The sequence below is a fragment of the Piliocolobus tephrosceles genome, chromosome 13 (genome assembly GCF_002776525.5).
Source record: "Piliocolobus tephrosceles isolate RC106 chromosome 13, ASM277652v3, whole genome shotgun sequence".
Taxonomy (NCBI): domain Eukaryota; kingdom Metazoa; phylum Chordata; class Mammalia; order Primates; family Cercopithecidae; genus Piliocolobus; species Piliocolobus tephrosceles.
The window spans coordinates 39,611,616-39,630,480 of NC_045446.1; the positions used below are offsets into that span (position 1 = coordinate 39,611,616).

Below are 18,865 nucleotides of genomic sequence, written 5' to 3' on the forward strand. Positions count from 1 at the left end.
AAATATACTAGGAGGCTAGTAAATATAGTCTCTAGCTAGGTAGATAAAAATTTCAAGCCAAAACTCATGTTATATTACCAAAGGGAAGACTGGGAGATGAACAGTAGTCAACACATGGCTGTTTCTCTCAAGCTAACATATTTTAAACTCAACTGGAGACCAGGGAAGGCAGTGAGTGGCAGATAATATGTAAATGGCATACATACATTAAAAGTACAATACATAATATTTGTGACCTTAAACCTCAAAGATGTATGAAATATATGAGTCTCTGAGATTATCTAGAAGCATTAGTTTGAGACACACAGTTTATGAAATCAAATTTGTTCTAAACAAGTTATCTTTCAGTAGCCAAGTACCCAATTATTAGTGGTAAAATAATTTAAAATGCATACCAGAGTAATCATTTTGATTTAAATTCTTGTTCCTCTAATTTGAAAAATTTTAGAACCTTATTTGGAAGAAACAAATTGATAACTGAGGTTAAGAAAAACCTTTTATCTCTTAAAAATAAAAATAGGTTTAATTTTTAAATTATAATTAGCTAATACATTTACCAGGTAAGCTTGAGTTGTGAGCAAATTTATAAAATTGTGTTGTCTTGGTTAGAAAAAAAAAAAAAAAAGAGTAATTATATTGAAAGCCTCTGATTGCAGTTTTCTACTCTGTCAGCATAATCGTATCTAGAAAAGAAGAAATGCATGGAAATATGAGAGCTGTAACATCCAACTTCACAAAATGCTTGACGAAGAATACAAAGAGAAGTTTATTTTCTTGCAGCTCTGACAAGAATAGTGAACTTAGACAATGGACATGTGCTTGTGATAGTTGCAAAGATTAAAAGAGAGTTATTTATGTGGTTGATGTCATCTTTACTTCAAAGTCTATAGTCATGAGGGTTGGGGAACAATAGGTATAATAAAAAGCACCTGAAAAGCAGAGGAAAATCTGAGTGCCTCATTCATTCTCTAGTCTCCTCTGCCTCTTTCCAAGTAAGCAACTTGGAGAGCCCCTAAGATTTTGTTTTTTTATCTCTTCCTTCCATTTCATTTCAGAATGTGCTCTGACTGATTTACTGAATTGTGCAAAGATAACTGAAATTATGTATATATATAAAAGGTTCGTCATTAAGAAGTGAAATTACACAGGTAACATTTTAGGACAAGAATGGCAGAGGCAGAGCTTTTATTCCCTTTTTGATGAGTTATTTTTATTGTAAAAATATATCAAGCTAGCAATTAGTCAACAAGTACTTGCTGAGTACCTACTATTTGGTAGGCACTGTGTTCCTCATTGATAGTGACAGTGGTAACAGAAAAGGAAAAATAGGGAAAGGAGGAGGAAGAGGAAGAGGAGAAAGTGAGAAAATATTAAAGCAAGACAGTTGTATAGTAAGGGACCAGAAGCTTATGTGTTTCACAGCAGCGCTTACCGAATCTGATTTTTTTTTTTTTTTTTCAGATGCTCTATTTTCTGTGGTTATAAAATTAAATCTCTGTTATAGTATACCAGGACCATTGGTTGCTTCGCAAACCATCATTGAGTCCTGGCAGCACCCCCAAATTTAGTATTTGGGAAATTATCTCTTGCTCATAGTACAGAGTTTGAGCACACCATTTAATCAGTGGTCCTGCTCTTCCTCGTCTAATAAATGTGCATGAGGCCCAATATAGACTGTGCTATATCTTCACAGCTGCCCTCTGACCATACTTCTAATGCTACAGAAGTTACTCTTGAAAACTTCCTTCACCAGCACTTTAAAGTTACTCAGTCAACAGATTGCCAGACTCTTCTGTTAACTCCTCAGTTGTACAATCAAATCTCTTTTACCTAAATTTAAGGAATGCAGATTGCCAACCTGAAGTCACACCTGATTCTGAATCTCTAAACAGCTATTAGAAATCTATGTATTAAAGAAGCTCTCTGAATGATTGTTAGTAGCCAGTCAGCACCTGTCCATTCAGCAGCGTTTGACAAGCACTTACTTAGAGTCTTGTTATCCAAACTGTGGCATATGCATTGGTTTTGTTGGCATCACTTGGGAACTTGTTAGACTCTCAGGCCCCATTCTTAATTAGAATATTCATTTTTTGTAAGAACTCCAGGTGCTTCTCATACATAATAAAGTTTCAAAATCATGGGGGCAGACATCTAATTTTTTTAAATATATTGGGTAAGGAAGATATTATAAATCAATGTGAAATGCTAAATTTAAATCGTGGTTTCTAGAGGCAGAACGGTTCTTAATGTATATTAATAAAACCTCCTTTCTATAAAATTACAGCTCATTTGCAATTTCTTAATATCAGTTTTAGATTTCTAATATCACCATGATGTGTTATGAGGTCTTTTTTTTTTTTTTAAGAAAATGGAAAATGGTAATGGAAATGAAAGTTTATCTTACCCGTGTCTATAAAACATCATGAAACACAGGTCTTCATAACTGATGGATAAAATTACTCCATCTAGTGTTGCCTTCTGCAGCTTTCAGACATCAGGTAGGAAAGGACCTAATGTTGTTTTGAGGGGCCAATTAGTGCAGAGTCAACATATTTGAATAATGGTAAATTGTGCAGTAAGAATTATCTCTGAGGTTAAACCAAACCTACGATTATATTATCATATATCATATTGTCAATCTATTTTAATGATATCAACATGAATAGATTATTTACAGGAGAGAGGGGGAAGAAAAAGGGGACAAAAGGTGAAATGTCTCAGTTGATGGTTGAAATTACATTTGGAAGAGGTAGAAAGTAAACCACCATGGCACATGTATACCTATGTAACAAACCTGCACTTTCTGCACATGTACCCTAGAAGTTAAAGTATAATAAAATTTTAAAAAAGAGGTAGAAAGTTTAAATCTTCAATTAGGCTTAATGTAAAGTAATAAAGATTGAACATGGTAACTTGAATCCACTTTACAAGATTTGGTTAAAAGGGGAGAATATTAGCTCTTGTGTTAGACAGTCTGGTATCACACTCCAACTGTATGATTGACTATATGACTTTTATTTCTCTTTCCATCTACTTCTTCACATAAAAACTGTGAATGAGGATGCTGAAAAGGGATTTTTGGCAAGGTCTAACTAGCTCACATTTAAGTTGCTGCCTTTACTAGTGTTCTTAAAAATAACTTTTTAAAAGATTAAAGACTGTGCAAAACCAATATTATATGATGAAGATGTGATATAAACCACAGAACCACAGATAATGACTGATTAAATTCTGTGCACCTGTAGGAATTCCATTAAAAATGAACAGATAAATAAAACAGTTGTTCAAATTGAGTGACATAATGCATGTAAAACTCTTGGTAATATGGAGCCTGGCCCTGTCTAGTATCACAGAGTAAATACTGGTAAAGTGTTAGCTGTTGTTATTACGATCATCATCATCATCAACCATCATTATCACCTTCATCATGATTGGTATGTTATTGTTAATATATCCCAGTGCTAGCAAATTTCCTGTTCAATAGTTTTTGTGTGAAGTAAATGAATATGATGCTTGGCTCCTTGTATACATTGTACAACTATCATATGTTTATTACATGTTTAAGAGGTCTTTTCCACACAAAGCAAAGGTTGAAAATGAGGCATGGAAGATCTTATTGATCTTATTTCTTCCCTGCGTAACATGGTGCTCAGGACTCAGAAGTAGTGTGATAAGTAATAGCTGAAGAAAAAGCACTTGGGTGCTTTACAGTCATCTATAAATTCTATCCAATGGTCAAAAGGGAATGCTTGCCAGAGTTTCAGTTCAGTTTCAGAATTAATGCCTGGAAATGGAATCCACCATCATAAAACACACTTAAGTAATTAATGCTAATGATAACCTGAATACCTGACCTATTTCTTCCCCATCTGTGTTAGTTTCCTAATTAAATTACCACAAATTGAGTGTTGCAGAACAACAGAAATGTATTATTTAACAATTTTGAAAGCCAAACGTCAGAAGTAACCAGCCCAGAATCAGGAGCAAGCAGTGTTGAGCTCCCTCCTGATGTCCTGGGGGAGCATATATCCCTTGCCTCTTCCATTTTCTCATGGCTGGTGTAATTCCTTGGATTTACACCCACATCCACATCCCTCCCATTATCAAAGTCAGCATCTTCAAATTTCTCTCGCCCTGTCTTCGTATCAATTCCTCCCCTATGTGTGTGTCAAATCTCTCTCTGCCTTTCTCTTATAAAGACACTTGTGATTACATTTAGGGTCTACAGAAACTACCCAGGATAATCTCATCACCTCACGATCCTTAACTGTATCACATATACAAATACATTTTTGCCTTATAAGGTTGCATGGTTGTTTCAGGAATGAGGACATGATTTCTCTGGGCTACTTTTCAGCCTACTACATGTAGTTTCCATGGAAGAGCTGAATAAAGACTATGCCATGAGTAATGTTTAGCCTTGATGAGCCATTAATTAACACTTTACATTTATTATGAAAGAACAAGGAGGGGCACAATGATAGTTATTCTTATAATTATTATCTCTTTTTACCCTCACAACTGTGCTGGTCAGTATTGATGTTTCTATTTCAATGATAGCTTTTAAGTATCTCAAATGTTAAGTGTGACCCATGTGATGAAAAGCTGGTACAGATACACAGATTTTTTGCAAACTATGTCAACTTTCTTACTACCCATGACATTTACTTTTTGTCTTCTAAGCACTGGCATTTTCTTATGTCTGAGGGAGAAAATAGTTGATAACTGCTTAAGTGATTGTTTCAGGAATACTTCCAACACTTTGTAAATGTGCACACTTGCTAGAAATAACCCAGAAAATAATGTTTTATTTTAAAAAAAATCAACTTCTTTTAAAGTTAACATTTTACCATCATAAATATAGGTGCAATGATGAAAATTTCTTAAAATAATCTTGGTTAACTCTTCATGGTGTATTTTTCTATGGCATGTACTAGAGAATAGCATACTTTGACATTTAAAAATACACACACACACACACACACATTTCTGAAATGCACAGAAAATCTCTGGGCAAATCCAAACACATTTGAGAGTTACTTGTTTGAAATACTAATGACCATTCAGTTGGAATTTACATTGAGTTTGGTACTCAGGTATTACTGATGGTATCAGTTGATGTGCTATTTATACTTTTTGAATTGTGAAGGTGAAATTTTAAAAATCATGGGGATCATTTTATACAAACCCCTTATTTTACCAGTGATATTCACCAAAGTTGTGACTTTTCCCTGATGATGCAGTAAATAAGTCTTAAATGCTAGAAAGAAATTTTCTCTTCATTCTCAAAAGCCAAGTTTCTTTTCTCATCTTTCCTTCCTTTCTTTCTTTTCATGTTCTTTCATTTACTTTCTTTCTTCTTTTATTTTTTGTTTCTTACATACTTTTATCCTTTCTTTCAGTGCAGCATGTCACAGTAACCAGGAGTAAAATATCTTGCCTTTTAGCCTCTTCTGTAAAAATCTAAGAATTCAAGTTTTAGCTGGTTCTAATCAATATGAGATTTTCTAATTTCTATATTTTAAGGTTATTATGCATTTTATTTATTTATTTATTTATTTATTTATTTATTTATTTATTTATTTTTGAGAAAGGATCTTGCTCTGTTGCCCAGGCTGGAATGCAGTGGTGTGACCACAACTCACTGTGGCCTCATTCTCTTAGGCTCAAGAGACCCCTTCACTTCAGCCTCTCAATAGCTGGGACTACATGCATGCATCACGATGCCCAGCTGATTTTTTTATTTTTTATGTTTTTTTATTTTTTGCAGAGACAAAGTCTCACCGTGTTGCCCAGGCTAGTCTCAAATTCTTGGACTCAAGCATTCCTGTCACCTCAGCCTCCAAAAATGCTGGGATTCCAGGCATGAGCCACTGTGTCCAGCTTATTATACATTTGATTTAAGAAAAATTTCTCACCATTTTGAGAACTCTCATTTCTATGAGTTATGGATAGTGGTCCATTATATGATACTGATAGAAATATAACATATTCAATGAATATTTATCATTCACTCAACAAATATTTATCAAGTGTCTACTATATTACAGAAAATGTGGAGAAGATATAATATTAAAGAAAGGTAAAGCCTTTGTTCTTGTAACTTTAAGAAAATAATGTTTGTATAATTTATTATGTACTTTAAATATATTAATGGGAGAGATTTCATGTTACATGCTCATTACCATACACAAAATAATTAAAAACCAAACAAAGGAGAAGAATGAAAATGAACAAGTATATCAATTAATTATGTACTATAATATCAAGGACTAGTAACTGCTGTAAAGAAAATAAAGTAAAATGAAGTGTCCAATTTTTCTATTACACATGGCTTTTAGAATAAGACTATAAGTTATACAAAAATTGTATAAATTTTATATAGAAGTTAAACAAAAGTATAACTTTTATACTTGGGATTAGTATAAATATGTTTACTATTTTGTCATTGAAACAGTTACCAATTTTGATACATTAGATTTTCATTAGGAATCCATTAGGATAATACATGTGTATTTTATTTTTATAGTTTTTATAGTAAGTCTTAAGTATATTATTTGAATTTATTTCTTCTCTGTCATGAAAGCAGCATTCTTTCTATTTTTCCAACTTGTTTAAATGGAGCCCCCCAAGAATTTACTTTTTTCATACCTCTAACAAGTTGTAGCTCCTTACACTTCCCAAATCCAATCTCTATACTTAAGTAAACACTACTTACAGTGTCACCAAGGGGATGGAACCCATGTCCTGTTGGGAATGAAGGCTGTATAGGCATAGAAGTTCCAGTCATAATGCTGGATACAAGACGCACAAAGGGAGGTGTCAAGTACATGCAATGAAATGATGAATCTCTGAGGACTGAAAAGAAAGCAGTTCTTCCATTTCCTTCCAGGTACAGAAATGGAGATGATCATTAACCTACCATCATATGACTAGAGCTTCTTTAGTGCCATTTTATGGAGTATCTGAATGTAGTAAGTAAATATAAAAGATGAAGAATGAAGATCCTCAATATGTTTGGAACAATGGTAGAATGATAGCCAAGAGTACGTTACTAACAAATATATGGCAATGCGAACACATCACATATGACTTGGGACCAGAAACAATTACATTATTACTGTATTCTATGATCTGAAGGATATTAAGAAAAGGATTAAGAATGACAGGGAGTAGTAAAAGTATTTGATAGTTTTCTGGATATATTTAGTTATCAGTCCAGGTACTCTTCTATAATGAACTCTTCTTTCCTGTGGGAAATCTGTGTTTTGAGTAGGGTAAGTTTCATCCAACGTAAGAGCAGAAATGTGACTCAGGCTTAGCAATTAAACTGCCCATTTCCCTGACCATGGTGGTTGACTCAGGAATGTGATCAATTCAGTATCTTCTCTGGGATTTTTCTGCTAGTCCAATTTGAAAAGGCTTTCTCCATAGGCTATTGTTTCTAAGTAAAATATGAATTGCACAGTTGTTAGTCTTCTTGTCTGTGGAAAGAAATACTTTGAGAGATGAAATGAGACTGTCTAAAAGTGAGAAATAGAGTCCTGTCTTATCTTGGTATTTTTATTAATAAGTTTAACTTATAGTTCTAAGTTATAAAGTTGTTGATTGGCTAATTTTTAGAACTTAAGAAGCTTTTGATTGGTTGTTTGATTTTTAGAACCACTGCTAAGCAAACATTTATCTGTACATAACACTGCTTATTGATGAACTAATTTTATCTCAGAACCCAATAACAATAATGGAGGATGATGATAGTTTCCATTTGTTGACAGCTTAATATGTACTAAATGTCTAACATGCATAGTTTTCTCAGGCACTAAATCAACCACATTTTGAGGTACATAAAATAATGTTTACAAAAGACGTAAGAGTAAAAAGCTGAACTTTTCCCTTTACTTGAAGCCTGTTCAGGGAACACTAGCTATCTCTCCATCAAAGAGCAGAAAAAGCGACCCAGATACAACCAGGGGTAAAAGGAGCATGGTTTCAACTGACTCACGTCTAAGATTGCATGCAATGTAGTTATCCTAGTTAACATTCTGCTGCAGGAAATTACTGAGTGAAATTAACTGATAAAAGCAGTAAATAAAATGAAATTTAAAGTAGCCTGCAAACTTCCATAAGACAGCCATCCTGCCTTACCGCTGGAATACTAAGTAAAAAGATCACAACACCCTTGAGAAGTGGAAAGTTGGCTGATGTATCAGCTAAGAGAACTTTTCAGATTTATGTTTCTTTATATTATGCTTTGGCTATAACAATTGGATTGGCTGTCCCAATGTCTTTTTACAACAGATACTTAAAGCATTGATTTGGGAACTGCAAATACTTTCTTTGCAAGTAAGCTGACCTGAAATCGGATTCCACTACAATGCACTATCAAAATGAACTACTTTACGCACATTAATAAACAACTAACAATTTCTTCACCTACAAGGGGACTTGTGAGTTATCAACATTTTCATGTTTACTTTCTTTGTAGTGAGCAAATAGTCATAAATTCAAATTATTTTATACTTTTCAAAAGCTATCCCCTTAGACGAAGCCTTCAGTAGACATTACACCTTTCTGGGTTATTGTCATCATCTTCCCCCTTTCCACATTCTATTTTAAAATGCTCATTTCCATGATTTTTATTGTAGTTGTTTTGTGCAATTTTAGTAATTAGTATTGTATTTTATATTATATGGCAAATATCTCACTTGTTATGTAATATTGCTAGAGTAGGTAGATAGCCAGAAGTGAGCAGGCAAGGGATCCCCCTGGGAAAAGATCCCCCTGTGCACTCCTCCAAAACACACCGGAGAGTAGCCTTTTGCTGATTATAATAGTAAAGAACATACTTCTAGGTGGAGATTTTAAAAGCTACTGAGCCATGAGACATGTGTACTAGCATGTACAACCACAGAACATGTGCACCCTAAGGGACCTCCCAAAGCATGAATAATTCACACCCCTTCATGAATACAATGAATACTTCATTATTCCCATAATAAAGTAAGTCCCCCAACCCTAGCTGCTGATGGCTCATTCTTTTGAGCAGCCCACACTGTCTCGTCCTTCACAGTGTACTACCTGTAAGTAAACACTGTTATGACTATTTTTCCAACTAGACCAGCCTGGAGCTATTTTCTACACCTCTCTAGGAGGGTACTTTATTTTCCTCCAATAAACTCTGCTATTTAAAGTTTGCTATTCATCTCTTGGCTGAATTCTTTCTTCCAAGTTAGACAAGAACCAAGGATTTCTGTACTTCTCAGTAACAATATTAAATGAATTACATTAAATCTTTACATTTCTCATGATTAGAGATTGTTTTACTCAATTTGATTTTAATAATACTTGTATACCTCTGGAATCTAGCACAATGTTGGGACAATATTGGGAATTAACTAATATATTCCAGAAATAAATATACAGATAAATATTACAATACGTATTTAAATAAGCAGTTTTAGGATACTTCCATAGATAGATTTATACCTAATAAAATGCTTTCTGCTTGCCTTTCAAAAAATCAAAAAACTACTCTGTTTATGAGGAATATACAAAATGCCACAGATGGTGGAGTGGTTTAATAGTATCATCCCAAAATTCATGTCTACCTAGAACTTCAGAATATGAACTTATTTGGAAATCAGGTCTTTGCACATGAAATTATGTTAAAACAAGATCATACTGGATTAGAGTGGGTTCAAAATCTAATAACTGTTGTCGTTATCAGAAAAGGAGAAGACACGCAAAGACACAGAGGTACATGAATAAGAAGGTCACATGAATACTGAAGCAGAGAGTGGAGTGATACCACTACAAGCCAAAGGGCATCATGGATTGCCAGGAGACGCTAGAAGCCAAGAATAGGCACTACTGACACTGTAGATTGAGACTTGTCGCCTCCAGAATTGAGAGACAGGAAATTCCTGTTGTTTTGAGACACATACTTTTTCATAGTTTTTAACAGTAGCCTTAGAACCTTATATGGATCGTTTATAGGAAACTTCACATGCTGTATATGAAATTCACCAGAACAATCAGTTGACCAACATTTCACAGAAATCATTACTTAAGAGGAAAATCACCAGGAATAAAGTGGAAAAAAAAGTTATAATTAAATGACTTAAAAACCTCTTGGGTACATCCTGTACTCAGTAAATATTTGACTCAAACTCTTACACCTATTCATATGCTGGCAGGCATAAGAATTCACTTTCAGAATGGTGACCCTGAACCACTCTATCATGTTATGAAATATCCCATCATCTTCACTTCAGTGTGTTTACTGAGGCAAGAAGGTAGAATAATTTATTTAAGAAAGATTTACAACCACAAGAGTTGAACCAAAGTGAATTTTCTTCTTAAAATTTAGAGTTTCCTTTAGATCATTGGTTATTGACCTTTATTATTTTTTTGGTTTAGTCAAGGACTCCTTCTGAGAATCTAGACCCTCTTCCTTGAAAAATGCCACACATATACCATTTACCTGTATCATTTCAGGATGGCCAGTGATTCTCAGATATCAATCTTTAATATATTGTGAGGTCTTTAAGCATCCCTATGAGGGAAAATTTCTAATTAGGAATTGTATTCTCCTCTTCTCGTGCTGCTAATAAAAACATAACTGAGACTGGGTAATTTATAAAGGAAAGAGGTTTACTTGACTCACAGTTCCACATGGCTGGGAAGTTCTGACAATCATGACGCAAGGTGAATGAGGAGCACAGTCATGTCTTACATGGTGTGAGGTCAGGCAAGAAGAGCTTGTACAGGGGAACTCTCATTTATAAAACCACAAGATCTCATCAGACTTATTCACTACCAGGAGAACAAAGTGGGGAAAACTGCCCTCATAATTCAATCATCTCCACCTGTCCCCCACCCTTGACACATTGAAATTATTACAATTTAAGGTGAGATTTGGGTAGGGACGCAGCCACATCTTATCAGTATTTAAGCTTTTATCTCCTATTTTGGAGGTAGTGACTTTTTTTTTAATTCATGTAATTCATTAGTACTAGTAAGAACAGACTTGAATGTGGTCTTAATATATTCCCAATATATGCAAAGTCCTGACCCTGTGTTGTTTTTGTGAAAAATGTGAATTATGATGTATGGAAAGTAAGTTTCTAATTTCAAGGAATTTGAATCATGTTAAGAAAATGATTCTGACAAACGCAAAGTTAAAAATCACAAGAATAGATAAGACGTCATGTATATACATAAGATACTATAACATACATTCACACAGTATTGAGTACTCCATCATTGGTACTCAGAACTTGTTTCTCACTGATTCAATAGCCTTCAATGACGACCTACTATATACTAAAGCTGGTTATCATGGACTATAACTCCTTATTAAGAAAAGTTACCTTTAATACACAGGTTACTAATTTATGAGGCCTTCTTTCTAGAATGTGAAATCTTTCTATAGTATCAAATCTATATTTCCTGTGAAAAATCAAAGCAGACAAATAAAAATAAACCAAATCTGAAAATTCATTGCGGCTCTAGGGTAGATATGACTCAGGCTTTACTATTCAGACATGATCCCTGCAATACGTGGATAGAGAAATTTGTTACTTGAGAAAATAGACTAAATGTTATCCATCCTCTGTTGCAGAAGGTCCACGGTGGTGTGGTGCTGGAGCCCGGAGTGGCAGGGCAGCAGTCAGGCTGGCAGCTTCCTGATTCAGGCAGAGGTAGCACTTTTTCAAGACAGCCAAATCAGTGGTGTGTTTGTTGAGTTGTTTCTAAGGTACAACCTAGAAGCTGTATTTTCAGCTCTTCCAACAATTTCGTAAGGTATCTATAGGAATTAACAAATTCCTTTCTCTAAAGAACAAATTTTGTCATAACCAAGAATAATAACTGCTTCACTGCCCCTAAAAACAATATTTTATTAATCATATTCCTGGATAGGTGTCAATGGCTATTTGGAACTATTTGAGAATCCAGAAATTGGCCAGTGACTTGAATTATGCAAGATTTTTCTCCCAGGCGCTTATAACAATGACATTAAAACAAAATATAAAACGACATTAAAACAGTTGATAACAGGAGCTGAAGAAGACGTATTAATGAGCCAGAATTGTGGTAAACTATACGGTCCATATAACAAACAGATGAGCAAGATAACTGAGAGACTGAAAGAGCGGAAAATAGAGACATGAAATAATAAAAGGAAAAGGATGCCACCAAGATAGAGTAGCTGGATTAATTTCTGATTTCCACCACTGAGCAGAATCAAACCCACTTTTATGATTACTGATCCAATTTAAACTAAAGATATTTGTCCCAGTGCCTGATTTGTCTAATAATTCCTAGACTTATATTATCCTACTCATTCCCGAGCCTGTTGTATATCTCAGACCATTACAGACAAACTGATTTTATGCTAGAAGTAAAATAATTACAGTTCAAGAACATTGCAAATGATAGTACAGAAAGTGTATTTTGGAAGTGAAAGAATAAATTCTGAGCTTTGAGAATTTAGTGTCCAGGTGCAGTGGCTCACACCTGGAATCCCAGCACTTTGGGAGCCTGAGGCAGGCAGATCACTTGAGGTCAGGAGTTCGAGACCAGCCGGGCCAATATGGCAAAACCCCATCTCCACTGAAAATACAAAAAAAGTAGCTGGGCGGGCGTGGTGGTGCACGTCTATAGTCCCAGAAATTCAGGAGGCTAAGACAGGAGAATCACCTGAACCCGGGAGGCAGAGATTGCAGTGAGCCAAGATCATGCCACTGCACTCCAGCCTGGGTGAAACAGCAAGACTCTGTCTCAACAAAAAAATAAAAGAGAGAGAGAGAGAATTTAGTGTGATTTCCTATTTCATCCTTACCTTGAGCTATCAAATGAGTCTCAGGAAACCAATTATAATCCAAAAATAGAAAGAAAAAACCACAGACTACCATAGAAGAAAGTAAGGAAAATACATCTGCCCCATCTTTTCTATCTTTCCCTTCTCTTCCATGTCTATCTACTCACTAAACCAAGACAGAATGTGTTTTTCATTATTTTATCAAAAACAAGTTCAATTTTTTTAACTTTTTTGTCTTATTAGGTTTTTAATTGACATATAATTGTATATATTTATCAGGTGCAATATGATGTTGAATACATGCATAGATTGTGTAATTATCAAGTCAGGGTAATTAACATATCTATCACCTCAAACAGTTGTTACTTCCCTGTGGTGAGAACATTCAAAATCCTCTTTTCTAACTATTTTGAGATACATAATACACTGTTGGTGACTACAGTGATCCTACTGTGCAATAAGACACAGAATTTATTCCTCCCACCTAACTTTAACTTTATACCTGTTGACCAATCTTTTAGCATCTCCTTCTACTCCCTACTTTCTCCAGCTTCTGATAACCACTATTGTCTCTAGTTCTTTGAGATCAACTTTTGTAGATTCCTCATATGAGTGACATCATGCAATATTTGTCCTTCTGTGCTTGGCTAATTTCACCTAACACAATGTCCTCTAGGTTCATCCATGTTTGCACAAACGACAGGATGTCACTGTTTTAAATAGCTGAATAGTATTTCATTATTTATATATGCCACATTTTTATCCATTCATCTATAAACACATTGATTCCATGTCTGAGCTATTGTGATAGTGCTGCAATAAACATGAGTATGCAGATGTCTCTTCAACATATTGATTTTGTTTCCTTTGGATATATACCAAGTAGTTATATTATTGGATCATATGGTAGTTCTATTTTTAATTTTTTGAGAAATTTTCATATTGTTATTCATAATGGCTGTACTAACTGAAGTCCCATCACTAGTGTCTAACAGTTCTTTCTCCACATCCTTGCCAGCATTCTTTACTTCTTTTTTTGATATTAGCCATTTTAAGTGAGGTAAGTTGGTATTTTATCACAGCTTCAACTGGCATTTTCCTGATGATTAGTGATGTTGAGGGTATTTTCTTATTTACCTGTTGGGCATTTGTAAATCTTCTTCTGATAAATGTCTATGCAGATATTTTGCCCATTTTATCAGATTATTTATTTGCTACTTAATTGCTTGAGTTTCTTACATATTTTAAATATTAACCCCTTGAACACAGACTGTTTAAATACTAGCATCCATCAAGTATTTCCAGCTATGTAATTCTTTAAAAAGTCCTGAATATTATCCAACTAACACCTTTATTTCAAAATTTTAGCAGGGCGTGGTGGCTCATGCCTATAATCCCAGCACTTTGGGAGGCCAAAGCGGGCAGATCACCTGAGGTCAGGAATTAAGACGAGACTGGCCAACATGACAAAACCCCATCTCCACTAAAAATATAATGCCTGTAGTCCCCGCTACTTGTGAGGCTGAGTCAGGAGAATCGTTTGAACCCAGGAGGCAGAGGTTGCAGTGAGCTGAGATGGCACCACTGCACTCCAGCCTGGGTGACAGAGTGAGACCCTGTCTCAAAAAAAGAAAAAAAAAAAAAAAAATTCAACAATTAAAGATGCTTGTACCAAGGCCTGATTTGCCTAATATTTCCTAGACTTACATATTATCCTACTCATTATTGAGCCTGTCTTATATCTCAGACCATTACAGACAAATTGATTTTATCTTAGGGGTAAAATCAATAAAATTCAAAAAAATCGAAATGATAAATCAAAATGATAAATGAAAATGTAGAAAGGCTGTTTTGAAAGTGAAAGTCAGAATAAATTCTGAACTTTGAAGCATGTGAGACTGACTACATGATGAGGCAGTTGCCATATGTATGGAAGTTAGAGAAGGGAGGTTGAATTTTTCATTTGTTTCCTTGTTGGGATTTATTTTATGGTGCAAAATTGTATATTTTTTTGCAACCAAACAGTATTCAAACACAAAATGTAAAATAAACATTGAAAGCACAAGCATGTGTTAAAGTAAATTAAAATGGAGATGAGCCCTGAAGAATCCTTGAGCAGACAAAGCCAGTTGGGCTTCGTAAGTGACCTAAGGTTGCTTGATTTGCAAACATGTGAAAAACTTAATGTGGGCCACTGTAAATAAATTCCTGTATTAAAGAAAAACAGACCTTGAGTTTAACCACACAGAAGAAACAAATCTGTAATTTTATAACTAGAGATTTTCCAATGGGATAGACCAAATGCAGCAACTAACTGTAACTAAACAAATATTTTCTTAGCTTCACTTCGATTTTAGTCACATAAAAACCTTCCACTATATTTCCTTAGTGAAGCTCCTGAACCACTTCTAGCTCAGAACAGCCCAATTTATGCACTGTTGTTTGCTCAAATAAACTCTTCGAAAATAGTACTATATCTCAGTTAACCTTTTAAACAGAAAGATTATACAAGGGAGATTAGAACTAGAGACTTAGATCAGAAAGTTACTGAAAAACTGGTGATATATCAATTATAAGTCCAATTTTGCATATAGGAAATCTTATATTCTACAAATTACACACTAAAAATATAAATTTTGGAGGAAAAATGGGATTGGGGAAGACCACTTACTTGTAACATTGTTACCAGAGCAAGAAAAACCAAGCTAGGTATAGTGATCCACACCTGTAATTCCAGCACTTTGGGAGGCTGATGTGGGTGGATCACAGCTGAGGTCAGGAGTTAGAGACCAACCTGGCCAACACGGTGATACCCCATCTCTACTAAAAATAAAAAAAAATTAGCTGGGTTTGGTGGCACATGCCTGTAGTCCCAGCTACTCAGGAGGCTGAGCCGGGGGTATCACTTGAACCCTTGAGGTGGAGGTTGCAGTGAGCTGAGATCGCACCACTGCACTCTAGCTTGGGTGACAGAGCGAGACTAAGAAAAACAATAACGAAACTAATAAGAGTGTAAATACAATTTTTTTAGCATTTATCTCAAACATCATAGTCATTTGATTCTTTGCAGCTTTATATTCAGGATTAATGTTCTTCTTTTGGGATGCAGATCCTGGAGGGAATTTACTTCTAATAAAGCACACTATAATCAAAATTAATATTTGATGCAGACTTTTCATAAATCTTGTTTCAACGCAGAGGAAAAGTCTTAACAGAAACTTCTGTATTCATATCTTACCTAGCAAAAAGCATAAGAGTTTTAACACAATAACTATCACTACCACCACTAAAAGGAAGCCCTTTCATAAGTTTTCAATCTTTTTCTTATGTCCTTGTATTGATAACGATTTCTTTAAAATTTGAAAAGTCCTTTGCCTGACTCCTTCAAAACTCAACATATTGGAAAGAAATGCAAAATGATTTTTAAAGCTTTGCTAACATTATTTCACCCCTTGTTAATTGTTAATATGATCATTTGATGCAAGGAAATACACACTGTTGTAGAATAGATTTGACTTGAATGTTTCATAAAAAAGAATATAAAGAGAAAAGCAGAAGGCTAAAAACTGAAACTTAGAGACCACATCAATCACAATAGAGCTTTTGTAAGTCACAACAGTACAATTCAGAGGTTAAAAGTGGCGCCCATGAGAAGATATAGGTAGCTGGAGATAGATGAAATAAAAGTGCTTGAAATACTCTGATTGGCAGGGCATGGTGATGTACACCTGTAATCCCAACATTTTAGGAGGCTGAAATGAGTGGATATCTTGAACCCAAGAATGCAAGACCCACCTGGGCAACATAGAGAAATCCCTTCTCTACAAAAAATGCAAAAATTATTGCATTGCTGTCTATCTCATTTCTTAATATATGTGGTCAATAAATGTGGCAGATCACACAAGCAGAATTAAAAACCAAACCCATATGGTTATCTCAATAGATGCAGAAAAAGCATTTGATAAAATCCAGCATTCCTTTATGATAAAAACCTTCAACAAAATAGGCATAGGAGGGACTTAGCCATCATCTTTTGGCACTCCCCTAATTTCCTCACTCAAAAGTTATCACTTACAGTATTTCAAACTTCTTCAAGAAATTTATTTGTATCTGTTTTATCTCCTTCACCACTGTATTTTGTTTAATCAATTTACCTGTTTTTTCCTTATGCTTGAATTAAAAATCTTCCAAATAGTGCCCATATAACTTCACTGTACAGTGTATATGCCAGTTATTTCATTAAATAAATCTGCCTTAATCTCTACGTACATACTGCTCTACATACATACTGATTATTTGCTAAAAATTAAATAAATTAATATAAAGGAGTAAAATTGAAAACATTGAATTGCTAATATATGTTCACCATTAGGTTTTGTAAAAAGACAAAAGCTTTTTTGGTTATCAACTTTCATTTTGTAAGTTCTTAATCGTATCAAAATGAATAGTAGCAAATTTAATTATAAAACTTATATTTAGCAGATCTTACTTCTGTAGGGTTGTATTTCTTTCTGAATTATTCCAGTCTGTGTAGTTACCAAAGTACAATTTCACTATGAAAATAACCTTCAAAGACAAAGTATTTTGTTACTGGTTATAAATAATTCATAGTTTTGCATTTATTTATTTATTTGGTAGAGATGGAATCTCACTATGTTGCTTAGGCTGACTTGGAACTCTTGGCCTTAAGCAACCCTTCCACCTTGGCTTCCCAAAGTACTGGGATTACAGGCATGAACCAGCTTAGTAGGTTTTTGCTGTTGTTTAAATTTTTATTTTTTAAATTTATTTTTAATAGAGACAGGGTATTGCTCTCTTACCCACGCTGAAATGCAGTGACATGATCACTGCTCACTGCAACCTTGACCTCTCAGCCTCAAGCAATCTTCTTGCCTTAGCCTTGTTAAAAGCTGAGACTACAGTTGGGCCACCACTCCCAGTTAATTTTTTTTTTTTTTTTTTTTTTTAAGAGGTAAGATATTCCCATGTTGTCCAGATGGGTCTCAAACTCCTGGGCCCAAGCGATCCTCCCACCTCAGCCTCCCTAAGTGCTAGGATTATAGTTATGAGCCACTGTGCCCAGCTTAGTGGTTTTTTGAAACAACTTTCTCCTTAGCTGAATTCTAGATTTTAAGAAGTTATCTAATATTAAAAGTGAACTGATGATACTTGTACAAAGATAAAAATAAAGTTGAAAGTCTCTTATAATCATACAACTGGGTTCATATTGCCGATTGTGTGTGTGTGTGTGTGGTGTGCATGTGTATATATAAATGTACTCCCTATCCTATCCTATTTTAAAACTGACTTAAATCTTGTTCAAAATGTTTTCCTTGTTTTACATGGTAGGTGAACATTTTTTGATTTGAGCAATCTGGCTTTCTCACTGAGCCCTAAATGACCCCAACAAACAAATATTATCCATTACACCCAGTAGTCTGATAACTCTGGTCTGTTGATATTTTACATCATAATCAGGATTCAAAATAAACCATAATTAGTGAGATTGATCAAGGAAGACTTATCATGAATTAGTCATGTCTCAATGGTCTTAATTAATTGCATTTAATAAAAAAGAAATGAAAAGGTGGAAATAGGTAATGGAGAAATTATAAAAAATTAAAGCAGCTGTATAACAAGATAAAGAATCAAACAAGAAAAATGTATGCAGTATTTAATAGGATTCTTACATTTTAAAGGCTATCATGAAAACGATTACAACTTGTTTATGTTTAAATTTGCATTACTTTGAGATTATCCTTAAACACATTTTTCATTCTAGATTGGCCCTTTCTAACATGCAGCCAATTTCTAGCTAGCTTTCTTCTTTAGTTCCTGTAATGTCATTTATTAAACAAGTAAATTTATTCAATGAAAATTGATTTTTAATATCCTAAGCAAAATATAATTAGAAAGAAAAATGAACTAGAGAAGTTTGGACTAATGAAATTATTGAATATATATAAATGTAAGGATTATCTACTTTTTGGCATTCTTAACCTTACAATTTCTCTACATCAGTTTATAACTGAAAATTATATG

The 18,865-nt window shown here is 34.3% G+C and overlaps 1 protein-coding gene across 3 annotated transcripts in view; it reads right to left on the reverse strand.

Moving 5' to 3' along the window:
- The window catches only part of LUZP2 (leucine zipper protein 2), a 599,513-nt gene that overhangs the window by 290,582 nt on the left and 290,066 nt on the right, over nt 1-18,865 (reverse strand). The gene's annotated exons all lie outside the window — the stretch shown is intronic.